Genomic DNA, 20,124 nt, shown 5'->3' with positions numbered 1-20,124 from the left:
AAAAAAAAAAAAAAAAAAAAAAAAAAAAAGAAAAAGTACTCGTTTGGGGCCTTTCCGTATTGGTGACACAGGTCTTCTTCAAAGTTGTTTCTCACATTGAGTGGTGTGCTCCGGATCACACGGCTTCTGCTGCACGTATTAGTGGCCGCAAAAAGCCTGCCTCGGGGCACAGGAAAAGCCGCACCACGTTCTCCGATGCATCCAAGTGAGCTGTGGCCTAGGAAGCGCTTCGTCTGTTTTCTCTGTGCTGTTTTATCCAGCCACAAGCTTGTCTTGTTGGCTTATAAAATTTCAACAGCTGGAGGAGAGTGGGGCTGTGGATGAGAAAGCCTACTATTGTTACTGTTTTTTAAACTTGCACCATGGGGGGGGCAGCGGGGTGGGGGGGGAACTACATGACAAGTACTAATGTTTTGTGAATTTCCCTACCCCACCCCAGTGCATGTGAATGATTTTAAAGAAATTGACCAGAGAGAGAGAAGGAGGGAGGGAGGGAGAGAGAGAGATCAAAGCCAAAAATACATAACAGGTTGTGATTTCAGTCTTACCTCTACTGATAAATTCTCTGAGGTTAGTCAGTGGAGTGCAAAAATCCCACTTTTAATAACTGTAAAGAGAAAGGTTGCCATACCATTTCAGGGTTAAAGTTAACAGCTTTGGTCAACAGAGAGGCTGACCTTTTGCAAGTTTCTAGAAGAGATACTCTCATTGGACCAGCTTGGGCAGCCACCCCTTTCTAGACTAATCATCTATGACCAGGGGCTGAGGTCACCGTGTACAGAATGGATTCCAGGGGTTCACGACTTTGCAAAGGGACACGATGACATGTCATAGGGTACTGGACCTATCCTCTTCCAAGTATCCAGCACACAAGCTCAGGAAGCGATGTGAAGATTAGATGGATGTCAAAACCCCAGTTTGAGACTGAAACAAAACAACAAGCGTTTGTTTCTTTTTCTGAAGCTGTAACCCTGTTTCCTGAGAGCTCAGGATGAGTTGTCGATTCTGCTTACTCTTGGCTCTGCTGATACACCGATGCCGGGATGGGGTAAATCATCAGTATTTCTAAGAAACCATTCCCTGAAGAAACCATTTCCTGAAGGAAGCAATTACCTGTCATAAGTATCTTTCAATTTTCATTTTATTGCACAAAATACTCAGTCTTGAGAAAACTCCAGATCTACATTGAGCTCGACCTCCTAGGTTATTTCATGAATCCTCACAGGAATCCTTTAGAAGGATAGTTATTATCCTTCTTTTGCAAACATGTTAATTGGAGATCAGGGAGGTGAAGTGGCTTGCGTAAGGTGATTTGACTTAAGTCATCCAATTCCTAGTTTCATGCCATCTTCATTAGACAAAGCGGGGTCCTTTTAGGACTTTCACACTCTCATAAATAGCTGAAGTTGTTCATTTCATTAGAATTTGGTGTTGGATCAAGGCTTGGAAAGTTTCACTCATTCCATAATGACCATCAGACACAGGCTGGGCACGGTCTCTGCCCTCGGGTAGCTTACAGCGACAGAACTATAATATTGCCGAACAAATAATTATAGGGTAGTTTAATTATTTTTATCCTGAGTCCTGTGTAGAAAATGTACAGGGTATTTTGAAGTATGCCTCTTAAAAATAGAGAACTTGGTGCCCCTGGTGGTGCAGTGGTTAAGAATCCGCCTGCCAATGCAGGGGACACGGGTTCGAGCCCTGGTCCTGGAAGATCCCACATGCTGCGGAGCAACTAAGCCTGTGCGCCACAACTACTGAAGCCCCTGCGCCTAGAGCCTGTGCCCTGCAACATGAGAAGCCACCGCAACGAGAAGCCCGTGCACCGCAACGAAGAGTAGACCCCGGTCACTGCAACTAGAGAAAGCCCGCGCGCAGCAAGGAAGACCCAATGCAGCCAAAAATAACTAAGTAAATTTACAAAAAAACCCACAAAACATAGAGAACTTAAAAATCTTCCTACCCCTTGATCAAGAATTCTATTTGCAGGTGTTTCTAATGTTTAACTTATTTTTTAATTTTAATTTTTTAATTTTTAATTTTTGTACAATTTTCAAAGGTTACGCTCCATTTACAGTTATTACAAAATATTGATTATAGTCCCCGTGTTGTACCCTACATCCTTGAGCCTGTCTTACGCCCAGTGGTCTGTACCTCTCACTCCCCCACCCCTGTACTGCGGCTCCCCCCAACCCCCATCACTGCCACTGGTATCCACCGGTTTGTTCTCTGTATCTGTGGGTCTGCTTCTTTTTTGTTATATTCACTAGTTTGTTGTGTTTATTAGATTCCACATATAAGTGGTATCATACAGTATTTGTCTTTCTCTGTCTGACTTATTTCACTTAGCATAATGCCTTCCAAGTCCATCCATATTGCTGCAAACAGACAAGTTTTGTCCTTTTTGATGACCGAGTAGTATTCCATTGTGTGTATGTATGTCTATATGTATATATGCCACATCTTTTTGTTTTGAAGTGAACTTTTTTGTTTTCTACATGCGTCTTTGTAGTACTGGCACTGGTACTTTCTGAGGATACACTCTTAGAAATGGAACTTCTGATTCCAGGGACATGGGCATTAATGAATTAATATTTGTGTGTTTACAGTCATACCAACAGTGTATGACAGTGTCTTTGATCTTGCCTTTTTGCTAACAGTGGATGTTATCAATATCATAAAAGTATTTGCTGTAATAATTTTTTCCCACTAGAGTTTCAATGAGGTTTAGCATTTTTTTCATGTTTGCTCATGATTTGGGTTCCTTTCCTGTTGTCTGTTCTTACTGTTCACCTGGTTTCATTTGTTTGCTGGTCTTCCGTTGTGCTGTTTGCCAATTTCTCGTTGATTTGCAATAACTCTACATTCTGGATATTATTTCTTTATATTTTATTTGCTGAGCATATTTTCTTTCAGGCCATTATTGGTTTGTTTGATTTTTTTTTTTTTTTTTTTTTTTTTTTTGTGTGTGGTACGCGGGCCTCTCACTGCTGTGGCCTCTCCCGTTGCGGAGCACAGGCTCCGGACGTGCAGGCTCAGCGGCCATGGCTCACGGGCCCAGCCGCTACGCGGCATGTGGGATCTTCCCAGACCGGGGCTCGAACCCGTGTCCCCTGCATCGGCAGGCGGACTCTCAACCACTGAGCCACCAGGGAAGCCCTGGTTTGTTTGATTTTAACTCTGTTTATGGTATCTTTTGTAGTGCAGATTTTCCATTTTTGTGTTGTCAAATCTGTCAGATCTTTTCAATTAGACCTCAGTTTTATGTCTTGCTTATTTAGGAAGGCTTTCTTAGCCTTAAAACTATAAAAAAATTTGTCTAGTTTTTCTAATGCTTTTGTAGCTTGTGGTTTGTCTTTGGGTATTTAATCCATCTGGAATTCATTTTTGTGTATGAGGGAGGGATCTAACTCCTTTTGCAAAATGGAAAATCTCAACACAATTATTAAATAGTGTTTCTTTTCCCCTCCACCTGGAAAACGCTACATCCTATACTGTATGCCCACACAGTCATGCTTTTGTTTCTGGGCTGAAAATAATTAATTCTAATATATAACTGTCACCAAATCAGTATTGCTTATGCAGATGTGCAGTTTCCCCAATATCAAAACAAACTAATTTTCTTGCAAGAAACAGTCCCCTTCCACCTCTGATTGTTCTTTTACCACTCGTACCTTTAGCATTTACGGCTGGTTTTCTTTCTTCTGTTGGTGTGGTACTTTGTGTTACTCCTGAAACATTTGACCTTGTGAATAGGCTTGATTTCCCCAGTAAATGGTGGTGAGCCTGGTAGCTTTTTCTCCTGCATATTCCCCAGCTCTGAATTTAGCCACTTTCAACAGCCTTTGCCTCTGGATTATTCTTTCAACCTTGTTCTGGTTTGCTTCCAGGAGAAATCACAATATGCTGGAATCTTAGGAGTGGGGAAGAGTCATAGGTTATCAGGATCACATACAGGTTCCCAGGTCCCACCCCTGAAGTTTATTGGTTTGAGGTTTAACCCTAGAATCTGCACCTTTACAAAGCTAGGCCTTTGCTCTTCCTGCAGGCTAATCTCTCGTTTGTAAATAAGATGACAATTGGGCAACCAGAGCTGTGAGAACAAAACATCTGGTGCAGCAAATGATTCTCTAGGGTCACTCTTCTAGTTTTCTATCAAGAGATGCTGCAAATAAACTCTTGGGTCCTATTATTCCAAAGGCCACTTTGACATTTACTTCAGTGAAACAAGATGGAGGTATCTTCCTAACAAAAGTAACCAGCAGGGCTTCCCTGGTGGTGCAGTGGTTGAGAGTCCGCCTGCCGATGCAGGGGACGCGGGTTCGTGCCCCGGTCTGGGAGGATCCCACATGCCGCGGAGCGGCTGGGTCCGTGAGCCGTGGCCGCTGAGCCTGCGCGTTAGCCACTTTCAACAGCCTTTGCCTCTGGATTATTCTTTCAACCTTGTTCTGGTTTGCTTCCAGGAGAAATCACAATATGCTGGAATCTTAGGAGTGGGGAAGAGTCATAGGTTATCAGGATCACATACAGGTTCCCAGGTCCCACCCCTGAAGTTTATTGGTTTGAGGTTTAACCCTAGAATCTGCACCTTTACAAAGCTAGGCCTTTGCTCTTCCTGCAGGCTAATCTCTCGTTTGTAAATAAGATGACAATTGGGCAACCAGAGCTGTGAGAACAAAACATCTGGTGCAGCAAATGATTCTCTAGGGTCACTCTTCTAGTTTTCTATCAAGAGATGCTGCAAATAAACTCTTGGGTCCTATTATTCCAAAGGCCACTTTGACATTTACTTCAGTGAAACAAGATGGAGGTATCTTCCTAACAAAAGTAACCAGCAGGGCTTCCCTGGTGGTGCAGTGGTTGAGAGTCCGCCTGCCGATGCAGGGGACGCGGGTTCGTGCCCCGGTCTGGGAGGATCCCACATGCCGCGGAGCGGCTGGGTCCGTGAGCCGTGGCCGCTGAGCCTGCGCGTCCGGAGCCTGTGCTCTGCAACGGGAGAGGCCACAACAGGGAGAGGCCTGCGTACCACAAAAAAAAAAAAAAAAAGTAACCAGCAAAGCCAAAATAATAAAGAAATCCACACACACACACACACACACACAAAAAAAAGAAATCCAAAAGCACTAGATTGTAAGCATCTCTGTTGAGTGTCTTGTATCCTTTCAGGATACGTGGGGATTACGATTATGCCTCCACACTCCTCTCTCTTCTGAAGATGTCACTGAAGAAAGATTCCAATGCTAACATCAGCCAGTTGCTTGGAAGCTGACCCCAGCTGAACCATTGCTTCTTTTCCACCGCCTCTTCTGGAAATTATTAAGAGATAAATGACAGAGACCAAAATTTGAGAAAATGCCAGGAGTTTGTTTATTCTGATCTGGTTCCTTAGAGATGCAAATGCATCAATTATGAATATGGTGGATGGAATCATAATATTTCAACCTGCCGTCTCTACATCAGGGCCTAATTGGGTCTTGCTAGGAAAAGACAAACGGGTGCTCTGTTTGTCAAGACGAGAGAAGAGACTTCTCAGAACTTTTACCTCTGATAACTCAAGTCCAGACTCAACAAATTAGTTCATTTATAAAGGGTTCCATTTCTTAATGCTAATGTATATGCAAATAAGCATCCTTGTCTCCGTACAGATATACGCAGAGACGCACACCCCTAAGAGTGTGGCTTTTGTATTCATCGTTGCAAGATAGCGTCTATACCTAAAACTGGGGCTTCCCTGGTGGCGCAGTGGTTGCGCGTCCGCCTGCCGATGCAGGGGAACCGGGTTCGCGCCCCGATATGGGAGGATCCCACGTGCCGCGGAGCGGCTGGGCCCGTGAGCCGTGGCCGCTGAGCCTGCGCGTCCGGAGCCTGTGCTCCGCAGCGGGAGAAGCCACAACAGTGAGAGGCCCGCGTACCACAAAAAAAAAAAAAAAAAAAAAATATATATATATATATACCTAAAACTGCATTCTTCTTTAGGCAGGAAGAAGGTGGCAGGGCAAAAGTCAAGCCAGTTTGAGTCTGTCCTAAAGAAAAGCTCTCCCAGAATCCTTTACGGGTCCCTGGACAACTCCAGCGGTAGACATAGCTGAGAATAATAAGCATTTTGCAATATTCCTGCCTCGAACAAAAGTGAGACTTGTGAGTGAAAAGGGGAGTATGGATCCTGATAGTTAAGTAGCAGTGTCTGTCTTGGGGTTCCTCCAAAATATTTCCCGAACCTCTGTGCTTTCCTGCATCTCACCACCAGCAGCCCAGTGGCACCACAATCCACTCTCACCTGCATCCCCTTCTAACTGATCTCCCTACACGGCGACTGGTTATCTTTTTATTTTTATTTATTTTGTAGTTTTTAGTTTATTTTTTTAAACGGCTTCACATTTCTTTCTTTTTTTTTGTTGTTTTCCTTTGGGCCGTGCCTCGTGGCTTGTGGGATCTTAGTCCCCGGCCAGGGATCGAACCCAGGCCTTCGACAGTGAGAGCGCAGAGTCCTAACCACCGGACCGCCAGGGAATTCTCTTGTAATCTCTTTAAAATGGTGTGAATTTGGATCACTCTGTTGGTTAAAACTTTTTATGACTTCCTGTTTGAGTTAGAATAAAATGCACACATTTTTCTGAATAAAATGCACACATTTTTCTGTGACCTGAAAGGCCCACGTAATTGGGTATCCTCCATCTAATTTTGCTCTTTCTTCCTCCTGGCTTATAACAGTCCAGGCACATTGGCCTCCTGGCAGTACTTTAAACCCACTGTGATCTTGCCAGTGTCAGGGCCTAGGTAATTGTTTCTCCTGCTCGGCTTCTCTCTTTCCACAAGTTTTTGTCCGAATGTCCCTCTTTGGGACCATCCCATCCAGGACACTGCAATGGTCTTTTTGATGTGTCAGTTTAGCTAGGCTACAGTCTTTAGTTCTAGAGCCAAACACAAATCTGGGCACTGCTGTGAAAGTATTTTGTGGATGTGATTGAAGTCCATAATCAGTTGATGTGAACACAGGGAGATTTTCCTAGATAATCTGGGGAAACCTGATTCAACCATTTGAAAGGCCTCAAAAGCAGGGCTGAGGCTTCCATGAAGAAAAAGAAATCTCACCTGTGCTTAGCCCTTTAAGTCCATGTCCAAAGTGCCAGCCTGCTCTTCCCAACAGGCTGCCTATGGATTTTGGACTTGCGTAGCCAGGGCCCACCATTGTGTAAGCGGGTTTCCTGCAATAAATCTCGTGATATATATCTGTACCGGTCCTCTTCTCTGATTGACCCTGAAGGACACATCACTCTTCTCCCACCTACCGGTTGCTCTTTATCACAAAACCCCATTTATTTCCTCCAAAGCACTGAATTCCATCTAAAATTACCTCGCTTATTTATGTATTTACTTGTCTATACTTTGATGTCTTTTCCCACCATAATGGATGCTCCATGAAGGCAAAGTCGGTGCCTGCCATCTTCACCACTGCATCTCCAGGACTTAAACAAGGTTTCATTCATAGCCCATGCTCAGCAAATATTTGTTGAAAGAACGGATGAATGGAAATCTGGTAATAGCATTTGGCCCACAATTCCCTTCCAGATTACACATAGCTACATTTCCAGGCTACACCCGAAGAAACGATTTGGCAAGACTGCCCCCCCAAAAATGTTAAATAAATTGTGGTGTATTCATTCCCTGAAAGGCTAAACGACTGTTAACAATGAAAAGGTGGCTCTGTATTTGTGGATAAGGAAACAAGCAAAGAAAGGAGGCTGCTGGACAAAATACATGGTAATAATTTTCACAAAGGTTTAAAAGAAAAGGGTAATATTAGAAATATACAGTTTCAGATGGATGCTTTATAAAATATATTTGTGGCTAACAAAAGTCCTAAAATAGTTTATAGATTCGGAAAAACTGACGGCTACACATCTGTAAGAACCAAATTGCTTGTAGCTTTGGCTGGTCAGAGAATATATACTCCAAACTTTATATGTGTTGCTGCAGGTTAATTGGTCCTGAGATGTGTGAATGGAAGAAACACATTCCTTGCATACAATGGGACCCGCCTCCAGCTGGGAAGGTCCAGCTGGGATGGGTGGGAAAGCTGAGAGGGATGGTGAAAAGTTGAGTGGTCTAGCTTGGTGGCAGCACAGAGGAGAGGAAACTGGGGCTGGAGAGGGATTTTAGGAGCATCCATGGCGGGTCTCCAGCTTCCAGGAGAAGCGCTAATGCCTAGTTTAGTAGGTGATAGGGGGACCACTGAAAGTTCTTGAGCAGGGCAGTGGTACCTCCCTGGGACTGCAGATGCTCCGTAAAGTTGAATATTACGTGAATGATGGGTCACAATGATCCTGTTGAAAGTTACCTTTACAGAGTAGATATTACTTGAGATTGACCTCGGTCCTGAGAGCCAACAGAAGCACGTTCATGAAATACCTCTTCTGCCAAAATAAAGTGTGTTGTACGCCCTCCCCGTAACCTCCACCCCCCTTAACTGCTTCCACGGAACCAGCAGTGACAGGCACTTGTCCCCAGTTCCTGGACTCTCAGAATCCTGGGAACAAGGAAAGCTGCTCTGAAATACATCTGGTCCATATAAAGGCCAACTCATTTTTTTTCCTAATAAGATTTTTTTTTTTTTTTTTTTTTTTTTTGCTGGCAGAATCACACAGCTATTTTCTAAATCAAAGATCAATTTGTTAGATTATTTTTTTACGGGTGGCATAGGGGTAATGGCTTCTGTAAAACATCTGTTCTACAATGAGAAAACAAAGATTTCTTTGCCCCAACTGAGTGCAATTACTTTTGGCTACCAGAGGGAACGTTGTAGGAGCAGCGTCAAAATTCAAGGAGGATTGTTTGCAACAGAATTTTTTTCTCTTCTATTTTTTTTTTCAAAAGTAGCTAGGAGACTGTGTTCATTAGCATTTTATACGCTGTCATAGAATAAAGCAAAACTCCCAAATCTGTGTGGGCTTGTTAATACAAATGACTGGTGAATTAGATTCAGTCAAGTCAAAGGAATTCTATTTTGAAAAGAAGTGGGGAAATCCGAGTTAGGGGCCTTTCCTGCAAGTCCGTACATAGTTTTAATTCTAGGGCATCATTCACTCCCGTGAGTTTAAGGTCTACACTGGCAAAAGAATGACTATTCTGGAGGCCCCAGGCTTGCTCTGATTGGTTCTTCGTGAGCGTGTACCTCGATGTAGGCTTGCTGTGACGGCACACACCCTGAGAGGGTGCTTCTCTGCTGTTCGATCGTCAGCCGGTCTTCTCAGTGTGTCACTTGCAGCATCCTTTTGCCCCTGCGCTCTCTGCATCCTCTGCGTCATCTTGTTGTTCTCCCCCCATCACACCCAGGCCCTGATCTTGGTCTCTTAATCCGTCTTGTTTCTCTCCCCAGTCACAGCCCCTACCCTGATTTCACCAGTGTCGAAAATTCATCCTCATCCAGCTTCTCATTTCCACCTTGCAACTTCTCCGAAAGTCGACTGCTTCCTGGAGCTTTGTCTAACACACCGAAGACCGTGCATTCCTCTCCTGTTACTTTTCCAGAGCCCTTGTGCTTTGCAGACCGCTCTTCCTCTGACCCGGACCATTGGTCTTCTTCATTGTTCTGTCCTGCACTCTCTCTTCGCGCTCTGCCTGCTTTCCTCAGGCAGCTTCATCCTTTTCCTCTCGTGACCCATTTGTTGTCAGCTTGCAGCCCGTGTACTGGTCTTCTGAGCTCTAGATCCATGAAGCCAGCCAACAGCTCAGTGTCTCCCCTTTGATGTGGTATTATTTTCCTGGGGCCACTGTAGCAAATACTACAGGCTGGTGGCTGAAAACAGCAGACATTGCTGGGAAACAGAGTGATATTAGAATTACTTTAATTGGTGAAAATAGTACCTTGTTAACGAGCACGATGATTGTTAGAAATCAGCTTTCATTGGAGAAAAGAAAGTATTTAGGTCTTGGGTGTTGGCTAAAGGGTTTTGGAGACACCTGTACCTTCCAACCCCAGGGTATGAAAATCTTGCAAGCCTGTAGCCGGTACTCTTAGAGTGAGTAGTCTTGTGTTCAGCTTGTGACCCTGGAACGTTTCCAGTGGCCTGAATCCAGCTGAGAGAATTGAATCCTGCTTCTGGAGTTGTTGTGTCTGTCTTGACCAAACCTTTCTAATAAAGGAACTGTTCAAAGCTCCCAAGAGACAGAGAGTTGGGACTTCATTTGAGTCTGCAGAACTGATTGCATGAACTGTTTTGTGTCTGCTTGCCAAGAAACATGTGTTGAGTAAATGTCCATGTGGTTGGAAGACTTTGGTCTGAGATTTTCTTTCCTTACGCCCTGGCAGGAAGGTTACAAGAGAATAGCTAAACCTTCCCCACCCTAAACTTCTTTAGCAGCTGCTGCCAGGATCTCCCTAAACGGCTTACAAGTTAGGCATGGCCCTTAGGCCAGTTCACAACATACGTAGACGGAGAGATAATAGACCATTTCATTCATCAATTTATGAATCGAACAGTTAGGCTGCAAATGGATGAGTACCAAAGCCTTTCTCTGGACAATTGAGAGTTGTTGCTCTCAAGGAAACTTCTCTTAAGCCTCGGGAGATGGGTAGCAGAGGGTGGAAGAGGAGACATTCAAAGACTAGCCGATGGCTACGTTAAAAGCCAAGAGGGCAGGGACCCGGACGCCCACTCTGGGGCAATAACTGTGGCCGGGGCTGGCGAGATGGAGTCCTCGTGAATCCAGTGGCGACGGGGAAAAGACTCTGGTTGGGAAATGCATGGCCCATGGCAATTATCTTTGTCCACAAAGATTTGTGACTTATTTCCTTCTCTTAAATTAAGAGCAGACCGGGCCCGAATGCCAGCAGGTCCATAACAGCAGAGACCTACCAATTAGTAGGACAGTGAAATTAAGGACAGACCCATCTGGCGAGAGGAAACGGCCATTAAGGTCCAAACCCTGTCTTGTCTTTGTCTCCTCATCCTGCATTTCCTTTGGTTTGGATATGAGGTCAGTATCTAGGGGACCAAAGAGGTGAGAGATTTTGTTTCTGGGTGAACGTCATCTCGACTAAACAAATGTTTGTGTATTTTAATCTCAGGACAGTGGTCAGAAGGGGAGGTGACTAACTGAAGGAAGGATAGACCTTCCACTCACCCGTCCCTGCTTTTGGGCTTCACTGTTACTAAACCCATTCCACACTGATGTCCCTGCCTTCAGGGCAAACGGCTTTATTTCTTATTCAGTCATGACAGTGGACGTATCTGTTACTTAGCTTCTGAAGGTGTGGCGTTTGCAACTTCAGGGGGCATGGGAAGAGATAAAGACTGGCCAGAGGGAAGGGGTTAGAGGTGGTATGATTTTGACAAACTGCAAAGAACAGCTGGCAAACCTTCCTGAAGGCTCTGGTGGTTCACTTTGCAGGTGCTAAATTCTCCGTTTTAAACAGAAGCTCGAGAAGTCAGACCTGAGAGTGGATCTAGGGGGGAGACAAACTAGCCCGGTGGTGGATTGCAGTGATGCCTGGGTTGGCCTCTCTGTTCCAGTGTCTGCAGCAGGTTGTCATCTTTCTACGTGGCAGCGGGGCTCTGGACATCCTGACACCCTCCTGTGCCGTCGCCCCCGGGGGACACGCGGGTATTTCCGGACTCTGGAGTCCCTTATTACCTTTTCAAAGAATGAATTCCAGACCCAGAGAGGACCCCACAGAGATTCATTGCAAGCTGCCCTCCCATTTATTTATTTTTCAGAACAATTATGATTTATTTTTTTATGATTTATTTTATTTTATTGTTAAAAAATTTTTATTGGAATATAGTTGATTTACAACATTGTGTTAGTTTCCGCTGTACAGCAAAGTGATTCAGTTATACATATATATATACATATATCCACTCTTTTTCAGATTCGTTTCCATATAGGTCATTACGGGGTATTGAGTAGAGTTCCCTGTGCTATACAGCAGGTCCTTATTAGTTATCTATCTTTTAAAATTAATTAATTTACTTATTTTTGGCCGCGTTGGGTTTTCATTCTCTAGTTGCAGCGAGCGGGGGCTACTCTTCGTTGTGGTGCGCGGGCTTCTCATTGCGGTGGCTTCTCTTGTTGCGGAGCACGGGCTCTAGGCGCAAGGGCTCAGTAGTTGTGGCTCACGGGCTCTAGAGCACAGGCTCAGTCGTTGTGGCGCACGGGCTGAGTTGCTCCGCGACATGTGGGATCTTCCCGGACCAGGGCTCGAACCCTTGTCCCCTGCATTGGCAGGCGGATTCTTAACCACTGCGCCACAAGGGAAGCGTGTTAGTTATCTGTTTTATATCTAGCAGTGTGTCTATGTTAATACCAACCTCCTCCTAATTTCTCCCTCCCCCCACCTTTCCCCTTCGGTAACCGTAAGTTTGTTTTCCACGTCTGTGAGTCTGTTTTATAGATAAGTTCATTTGTATCATTCTTTTTAGATTCCACAAATAAGAGATATCGTACGGTATTTGTCCTTCTCTTTCTGACTTACCTCACTTAGGTGTATCCATGTTCCTGCAAATGGCATGATTTCATGCCTTTTCATGGCCGAGTAGTAGTCCATCGTATATGTACACCACATCTTCTCTATCCATTCCTCTGTCGATGGACACTTAGGTTGCCTCCATGTCCTGGCTACTGTAAACAGTGCTGCTTGCTATGAACACGGGTACAGCTTTGTATTGATTGCTGTAATCTGGCCGTCAACTCCACACCTAGTTACAGGCAGCAACACTCCTGGAATGGGAGTTTCAATTGACAAAAAAGAAAAAATTGAAGTTGAAAGGCAGGGCCAGGTGGGGAGGCTGTTAGATGGAAGTCTGAATGATGTAATAAACAACAACAGAGACCATGACAACTAAAACATGTTTATCGTGTTGTTTCATCATACGACAGCCCACAGCATCCCACTAATTTTCAGGTAGAGGACTCATAAATGGTGTGAGCTGACGTCTTTGCAACTCTGTCCTTTCTGCTTGTGAGTAGCCCTCCAGCTCTCCTCTTCTGCACGCTCACCCCGCATTTCCTGACCTCCCAGCTCCAGGCTTGCCTGATGTTGGTGCTGGATTCCCCTCCCCTGCACCCTTCTGTGCTGCAAGAGTCATAACCTCTCGTTACCCTGCTGTAATTATTTACCCGTGTCTCCAACTAGACGGGAAGTTCCATGAAGGCCGGGGTCTTGCCCATCCGTGCAAGAGAAGGTCTTCAATCGTTAATGGGAAGGGAAGAAGAGGAAGAAGAGGGGCGGAATGGAGAAAGGAAGGTCAGATGGCACCAAAGCGGATGCTGTGATGGTCTCTGAGGGTTATCGGTGCTGGTTCCTTTCCTTCCCAAAGTCTAATCTCAACAAGTTAGGTCTCTGCTTAATATCCCCTCCTCTACCCCGTTATTTCCCTCTTCTAGTTCAAGTGAGTTTGGGGGAGGGAGGCTGGAAGGCTCAGCTGGGTCTTTGTGTTCTACTTCTCAGAATAACTCAGGATTAGGGGCGCACGGCAGTAAAAAGAAGTTACATGAAATGCAGTGTAGTGGATGATGAAATACGCCACTGAGATCCCCCTTCAGGACCAGAGGCTGTTCCTACAGATGTCCCGAGTGTTGCCTGGCTCACGTTGAGCCCCCAGCGCCCCCCTCACTGAACAGAGCATCCTTAGCCAAAGCACGTCCTCCCGCGGGGTAGCCCCGTCCAGTGACTGGTTGATGCAGAAGTCCAAAGACTCGGCTTCCTAGAAAGAAGGACCATCTCTGCTTCAGGACTCCCCACGGGGTGGGGACTGAGGCTGCAGCTGCAACTGCCTCAGAGCTCAAACCTCCCCCTCCCCGTCCCATGTCCCTCACTCCTTTACAAGTGCGGTTCCTACGAGTGCTCACCAGCGAGCCTTAGCCACGGGTATCTCCACCTCGGCGTTGTGTCCTAGGGCTCCTGTCCTAGGACAGGTAGTTCATACTCCAAATGTCCACATGCCCGTCTATACACATAGCCTGGTGAGAATTTTTCACTTAACGCATATATTTAAGAATCTTAGTGCAACTCATGGACTCTCCAGCGCTGCTAATCGGCTGGTGGCTGTGAGGTGCTAGAGTTGCTGGGGATCTCCCGTCTCTTCCCATTTTGTGTTGCCGTGTCTCGGTTCCAGGCCATCGCTGTCACGCCCCCCACGATCCCATAATATTTCCATCATTTTACTTGCAGCCCCTTTCTTCCCGGGACTCAGTCCTAAGTCCACGAGGGGTTGTTCTGAGTGACAGAACCCCCCTGCAGGGCCAAAAGTGGCCTCTTGTTTCCCAATGATTGAGGCATCTTTATTTGATCAACCTTAGAGGCCTCTAGTGATCCCTGCTCATACCTGAGTCCTCAGGGAAACACAGCTTAAGTTCAGGACAAGATTAAGTGTGATAAAATACACACAACATCTACTGCATTAACCATGTTAAGCGTACAGCTCAGTAGTATTAAATACATTTACCCTGTTGTGTAACCATCGCTACCATCCGTCTCCAGAATTATCTCCGTCTTGAAAAGCTGAAACCCTAAAGCCATTAAACACTGACTCCCCATTCCCCCCCCGCCAGCCCCTGGCTACCACCAGTTACTTTCTGTCTCTGATTTTTACTAATCTGGGTACATCATATAAGTGAAATCATATATATCGTATTTGTCTTTTTTTGACTGGCTTATTTCATTAACATAATTTCCTCAAGGTTCGTCCATGTTATAGCATATGTCAGAATTTCTTGCTTTTTTAAGACTAAATAATATTCCACTGTATTTATAGACTACATTATCCATAGATACATTATAGACCACATTATAGACTACTGCTTATCCATCCATCCACTGATGGACACTTGGGCACTTCCCCATTTTAGCTATGGTGAATAATGCTACTATGAAAATGGGTGTACAAACATCTAAGACCCTGCTTTCAGTTCTTTGGGGGTATATACCCAGAAGTGGAATTGCTGAATGATATGGTAATTCTATTTTTAATTCTTTGAGGAACTGCCATACTATTTTTCACAGTCGCTGTACCATTTTACCTTCCCACTAAAAGTGCACAGAAGTTCCAGTTTCTCCACATCTTTGCCAACATTTGTTATCTTCTGTTTTTTTTTTTTTTAAGTAGTAGCCATCCTAATGGGTGTGAGGTAGAGAGCAACTACATTTGAAAGCAACTCTGTTCTAAGGGCAGAAGACCTGAATAGACATGTGTCCAAAGAAGACATACAGATGGCCGATAGGCACAGGAAAAGATGCTCCACGTCGTTAATTATTAGAGAAATGCAAATTGGAGCTATAATGACGTACCATCTCACACCAGTCAGAATGGCCATCATTAAAAAGTCTACAAATAACAAATTCTGGAGAGGGTGCTGAGAAAAGGGAACCCTCCTACACTGTTGGTGGGAATGTAAGTTGATGCAGCCAGTATGGAGGACAGTATAGAGGTTCCTTGAAAAACTAGACATAGAGCTACCATATGATCCAGCAATCCCACTCCTGGGCATATATCCGGACAAAACTCTAATTCGAAAAGATATATGCACCCCTGTGTTCATAGCAGTACTATTTCACAATAGCCAAGACACGGAAGCCACCTAAATGTCCATCGACAGATGAATGATAAAGAAGATGTGGTACATATATACAATGGAATACTACTCAGCCATAAAAAATGAAATAATGCTATTTGCAGCAACATGGATGGACCTAGAGATTATCATACTAAGTGCAGTAAGTCAGACAGAGAAAGACAAATATCATATGATATCCATTTACCATGTGATAGATTCCATGTGGAATCTTAAAAAAATGATACAAATGGACTTACTGATGAAGCAGAAAAAGACTCACAGACATAGAGAACAAACTTACGGTTACCAAAGGGGAAGAGGCGGGAGGGATAAATTAGGAGTTTGGGATTAGCAGATACAAACTACTATATATAAAATAGAAAAACAACAAGGTCCTGCTGTATAGCACGGGGAACTATATTCGATATCCTGTAATAAACCATAATGAAAGGAATATACCTATGTGTATGTATATGTATAACTGAACACGTTGCTGTACCCCAGAAACGAATACAACGTTGTGAATCGACTCTACTTCAATTAAAAAATTAAAATTAAAAAAAGAAAGCAACTCTGTTCTCAGCTGAACAACCTGATGATGATTTTTTTACTCCTGTGAATATGAAGAAGGCTATTTCTCCAGTTGGTCTGTTAGTGTTCAGATATGATGCTATTGCTATATGAAGACTGCACAGGCAGATCCAAGCAGAAAGACACCTCAGGTGCCTAGGCCATGAGAAAACAGAGCCAAGCCGAAGGCCTCTTAAGAGGGCAAGAGAAGTTCAGTGCAAGTGGGGACAAGGCCCAGCTGAGCTGGCGACTGCTGCACAGCCGACGGGTCAAAGTGCGCCTCCTGGATGAAGATCTTCACTAGAGGCCTGCACCTCAGAGACGCTTTGGCCTCCCGAGGTGCGTCATTACGGAAGACGAGGCATGATAACAGTGACTGAAATGGAGCTGAAAGAGCAGGCTGACTTAGAAAAGGTACTCACGGTTCAGTCGCTCTCAGGAAGAGCCTCCCTGGGATAAAGTACATTGACTGAAGGAATCGTGGGCAAGATAATCGTTCGAAGGCAGATTTTCCCTGTCCTGGTGAGCAAGAAACACGGAGCACAGCCCATGGCTGTCAGGGTCGACTGTTTTCTTCCAAATCATTTCATTACAGAATAATGTCCGTGTTGTCGGTGGGAGGGGCCGGTTTATCAAATGCTACCTTGTACTCAGAAGCACAGCCATTGCTAAGGAGCTGCACGCTTCCCTGGGAGGGAGAGCTGCAAAATGACTCGCTTGAGGAGCCCTGGCGGGAGGATGGAGCGTTTTCCCCTGTGCTGTCCCCAGCTGTGCTCGCCTGCATTCTCTCGCACTCTCTGAACCCAGCAGGGCGATGGTAAGACAGCTGCTCGGGAGAAAGAGAGCAGGCAAGTGTCATTTTCTTGCTGCGCTCTGGGACACCCGACAGAGGAAATGCAAAGCACAGGTGTGGGAGTTTGGCTGGCTTGCAGTAAAAAATAAACGTGGTTTCCTGTTTGCTGCTTATTTTCATTCCTAAGTGGTGAGGAGCTGCTGGGACTTCTTGCCAGGACTAGCATTGTCTGCAGGCAAAGTCGGTGTCCTTTGGGGACCAAAAAAAATGTCAATACCTGCAGCTTTCCAAAAATTCTCACATCTCACACTCATCAGTGTCATTCCTTGAAGTAATATCGACTATTTTAAATTGGGCTAAATCGTTGTGTTACTTGGAGTGTTGAAAGACTGGCACCTTGAAGCACTAAAAATTTCTCACGTATCTGATTAACTGAAAGCAATTCTCTCGGTCCAGAGGATATTCAGTTGTCCATCCGTCTACCCATCCATCCATGTACCCACCCTACCATCTGTCCATCCATCCATCCATCCACCCATCCATCCATCCATCCATCCATCCATCCGTCCATCCACCCATCCATCCACCCATCCATCCATCCGTCCGTCCATCCATCTATCCATCCACCCATCCATCCATCCATCCATCCATCCATCCATCCATCCATCCATCCATCCATCCATCCACCCATCCATCCATCCGTCCATTCTCTAGGTGCCTCTTTACTCCCAACTGATTTTATACAGTCTTCCACTCATCTGATACGGTCTTGTGACTTCTAATAATTCCAGGTATATATGCTGGCTTTTCCAAGCAGACTGCAATCTCCTGAGTGGAGAGAGAATATCTACTACTGAAAACCTTTCATCAGCGTGGAGAGCAAAAGGCCAGGTCCTCAACAGGTGTGCAATATATTCGTGCTGAAATAAAATGAGACCTGGGGAACGATCTGCCCAGCCTGACAGGGGAAGGCCTCCCAACAAAGCCTTCCTCCCGTTTCCTTGCAAGGTTGCCGCAACGTGGCCATTCTCAGACTCTGATTTACAAGATGGGTAGAACTGCCTCAGTTACACACAACACACGGTGCTGCTTAAGGAAGCTGCCGGCCAGCTGCAGGGGAGCCTGCTGACGTTCAGTTGTAGCTCTTGGAGCTTTCAAACACCCCATGTGCACCCCCTCGGTCAGGGGCACATTGACCTCTGAGTCTCCTTGCGCTTTTATCAGCATCTTCTCCAGTGCCTGGCAACAGCCGTCCTCTTAGTGCAAAACCACACCTGATTTTCCAAAGCCTGGGGGCCATGTTTTTCTTTTTCTCACTCATGCTCTTCTTTGCCAGACACTGAATGAGTAGCCGTTGAGTACCAGGCATGGGGCTGGGCGCGGGAGGACACGGGGCGGTTAATACATCACTGCTGCTCTTTGGGGAATCAGAGCCCTCAAGACAGATGACGGATAAACACGACTCATTGCGATGAAGATTGTGACGGCGGAGCAAAATAGAGGCACGGATCCTGCCTGTGAGTTGGGAGGAGGCTTCGCAGAGAAGGTGACTTTCCAGCTGAGTCCTAAGGATACGCTGGAGTTCCCCAGAAGATAAGGAGAGGAAGGACAGTCATGGCAGAAGGACGATTCTGTGTAAACGTGGAGAAGAGCAGGAGCATCCGGGATATTCAGTGGTGCAGAGGGGTCTGTGTGCACGGAGGGGTGTGGGTGTGAGGGCGCGGAATCAAAGAAGCGGGGTGGAAAGAAGGAGGAGATGAGGCTGGAGCAGACGAGGAAGGGCCCTGCGTGACTCGCCAAGGATTCTGGGTCCTACTGCTTAGAGGCAACGGGGAGCAATTTGAGGAGTGGGGACCCACCATCACACTTGTGTTTCAGAAAACTAGTTCTGACAAGGAGAATTGTTCTGGGGCTCTTGTAAATGTAGAGAAGAGGTAGAGAGGGTTAAAGCTAAGATAGTGGAGAGAGGATGGAGATGAGGGATGTAGTTAATTCAAAAGATGCTTAGAAGGGAAGAGAAGTGGTTCTCTCTCTCTCTCTCTCACACACACACACACACACAGAGGAGGGAGAGAGATATTAAGACTTCCCCAAGATTTCCTTTTCTAATAACAGTAGACGGCAGCTTTATTAAGTGAGACGGGGAATATAGGAGGAAGGAATAAAGACTTTGGAGGGGGTGTGATGTTTGGAGTTTGGGACATGTTGGACTTAGAGACACCCGGACAATTCTAGAACCCTGGGGAGAGGGACGAAAGTACAGACGGTGCCGTGCTGTGGAACGTCTCTGCACTTGACTCAAAGGTCAACAGGTTTAGGGTACAATGGGAGACTTTATCTTCTTGAGCATCACATGGGCTTGGGTTCAAGATCTGTCACTGTACAGCCTGATGTAAAACAAGCTAACCCACAGCCAGCCTGCTCGCACACCTGAAAAGTGGAGGATGTTACTCCCCAACTCTGTGCCGAGATACCAAACAGGGGGCTGGTGTCTATGCCCTGAGGCATGGATGGCACTCTGCAAGCAGTCGTGTCTGTGGCACAGAGCTCTGAAAAGACGCTTCTAAGCACTCAGGTAGGCTCTGGGCAGATTTAGCTTTTCCCAAGATTCTAATTAAAAAAGAACAAACACAGAAGATCACTCCGGGAAATGCTCCCAAGCTGGATTCACTGTGCTTTCCAAGGCTCTGTTTCTTCACCTTCATTACTCCTGGAAGAAAGTCTGCAGATTCCAGGACCAGGGGCCCTGAGATTCCACTCACGTGTTCCCTTTCCCGGCATTCAGAAAAAAATTTGGAAAAAAACCCAGAGACTACTGTCCACACAGCAGCCCACAGCCGTGACTGCAATTGCTCAATTATATGGCTAGTCACGAAGTGCAGATTATAGGGTTTCAGAGCTGAAGGCTCTGTGAGTTGACCAGATAAAACCAAATAAGAAAAAAAAAAAGAATCCAACATGCAAATGTTGGACGTTTTCTGAGCATATGGCAACATTTAGTTCCAGTCAGCAAGAAATAGGAAAAAAACAAAACAAAACTGTGAGCAAGTCTTTTGATTTTGTTTTTTTTCTTTTTTTTTCTGCTTTGTTTGGTTTCTCAGGGATGCAGATAATGTGAGACCCAGGCGTGCTTCTAAAGAGTTAGCCTCGTTTGAAATTCCCTGATATGACAAAATCATAAATGGACAGGCTATTTGCTATTT

At 45.4% G+C, this 20,124-nt stretch overlaps 1 pseudogene; it reads right to left on the bottom strand.

Annotated features, from left to right (window-relative positions):
* LOC102981988 (uncharacterized) overlaps positions 1-20,124 on the bottom strand; it is a 62,411-nt pseudogene that overhangs the window by 25,270 nt on the left and 17,017 nt on the right.

This window comes from Physeter macrocephalus, chromosome 14, assembly GCF_002837175.3.
Source record: "Physeter macrocephalus isolate SW-GA chromosome 14, ASM283717v5, whole genome shotgun sequence".
Lineage (NCBI taxonomy): Eukaryota > Metazoa > Chordata > Mammalia > Artiodactyla > Physeteridae > Physeter > Physeter macrocephalus.
The sequence above is the reverse complement of the archived record's forward strand: the minus strand, read 5'-3'. Positions and strand labels throughout refer to the sequence as shown.